This window comes from Apodemus sylvaticus, chromosome 8 (assembly GCF_947179515.1).
Source record: "Apodemus sylvaticus chromosome 8, mApoSyl1.1, whole genome shotgun sequence".
NCBI classification, from domain to species: domain Eukaryota; kingdom Metazoa; phylum Chordata; class Mammalia; order Rodentia; family Muridae; genus Apodemus; species Apodemus sylvaticus.
In genome coordinates, this window is record NC_067479.1 from 30,753,326 (window position 1) to 30,755,346 (window position 2,021).

General features: G+C 36.4%; 1 non-coding gene across 1 annotated transcript; it reads right to left on the reverse strand.

The window, feature by feature from the left end:
- Nucleotides 1–1,383: 1,383 nt before the first annotated feature.
- Nucleotides 1,384–1,490, reverse strand: LOC127691813 (U6 spliceosomal RNA). Its single transcript, XR_007979386.1, has one exon. It is a non-coding gene; the product is annotated as a U6 spliceosomal RNA (small nuclear RNA).
- Between the last annotated feature and the right edge of the window lie 531 nt (nt 1,491–2,021).

A 2,021-nucleotide genomic window follows, 5' to 3' on the forward strand; every position in this document is an offset into this window, starting at 1 on the left:
TAGATCGATATTGTTTGAATTTGTTTTTTTCCTGAAATATTTTGGTTTCTCCATCTATGTTGATTGAGAGTTTTACTGGTGTAGTAGCCTCTTATAGTAACACTTGTGTTCTCTTGGAGTCTGTGTGACTTCTGACCAGGCTCTTCTGGCTTTCTTAGTCTCTGTTAAGAAGTCTGGCGTAATTTTGATATCTTTGTATGTTACTTGTCCCTTGTCCCTTGCAGCTTTTAATATTTTTCATTGTTCTGTGCCTTTAGTGTTTTGATTATTTTGTGAATAGTGGATTTTTTTCTGGTCCCATTCATTTGGTGTTTTCTGGCCTTCATGTACCTTTATGATAATCACTTTTGTTAGGTTATATAAGTTTTCTTCCATGATTTTGTTGAAGACATTTTCAGGTCCCTTGAGCTGGGAATCTTCATTCTCCCCTATTCCAGTTATTCTTAGATTTTGTCTTTCCATTGTGTCCTGAATTTCCTGGATGCTTTGGGTTAGGAGTCTTTTTATGTTTTGAATTTTCTTTGACAGTTGTTTTAATCTCTTCTACTGTATCTTCTATACCAGATATTTTCTCTTCTATTTCTTGTATTATGTCGGTGATAGTTACATCTTTAATTCCTGACCTCTTTTCTATGTTTTCCATTTCCTGGTTTGCCTCCATTTGTGTTTTCTTCATTGTTTATATTTCCACTTTTAGGTCTTAGACTGCTTTATTCAATTCCTTTACCTGTCTTATTGTTTTATCCTGTATTTCTTTCAGTGAGTTATTTATATCCTCCTTAAATTACTCTATTATCTTCAATGAGATAGGAGTTTAGGTCAGTTTTCTGATTTCTAGGTGTGTTGTTATATTCAGGCCTCACTGTGGTAGGAGAAGCGGGTTTTGATTATGCCCACATATCAACTTTTGTTGCTTATAGTCTTGTCTTTGCCTTTTGCCATCTGGTTGTCCCTGGTGTTTGCTGGTCTGGGTGACTCTGTTTGGAGTCGCCCTCTGTTGTAACTGGTTTGGCTCTGGTCTCCTGGTAGGCCTGTGGCCCTGGCTGTGGCAGACCACCTGTGGAGCCTTCCAACTAGGGACTGTTCAGAAGGGTAGAGGAGCTGCAGATCTGCTGCCCTGTATGCAGTAAATCTTCTGGGAGGCCATCAGACTGTTGGGTCTTCTGTGGAGCAGTCAGGCTGCTGTCCTATCTGAAGACATTCTGCTGGGAGTAAGGGGTGAGAGGCAAGGGGAAGGTTTTTACTGATAGGATATTACTGATATTTATTCACAAAATAATCAAAACACTAAAGGCACAGAACAATGAAAAATATTAAAAATTGCAAGGGACAGGGGACAAGTAACATACAAAGATTTACCATTTCCCTGTGTGCAGCAGAAGTAAAAATATGGAATGCTTCATGAATTTGTGTGTCATCCTTGTGTAGGGGCCATGCTAATCTTCTCTGTTTCATTCCAGTTTTTGAATATGTGCTGCCGAAGTGAGCATGGATGTATGTTTCTTTAACACAATGACTTCATTTTCCTTGTAAATATTCTTTAGAGTAGGAATGCTTAATGATCCTGTAATCCTATCTTCTGTGTTTTGAGGAAGCATCATGATGCTTTCATTTTTTCATAATAATTGTACAAATTTAGATTCACATTAATAGGGAAGAATCTCTTCTACTGCTTAGCCTCATAAAATCACTTTATATTTTTGAGAGCAGTCATTTCTGGTGGTATAAGTTGATTCAGTGTGGCATTATTTATGTAGTTAAATTTATGACAATAGAGTTGATTTTACTGTTCTCATCTTTTAATGGCTGAAGAATAAGTAGTATTTGTCTTTCATGAATGATCTCATTTTTGTTCAAGTTGCTAGTTTTAGCAACTTGATATCCATTGGATAGTTTAGCATGATATCCATTCAATGTGGGAGTTACTTGACATTTTATGATTTTTTAAAAATAACAGGTGAGTCTTAATTTTATTATAGGTGTTGATTCAAGATTAAGTCTATCTTTCATGGTTATTCACC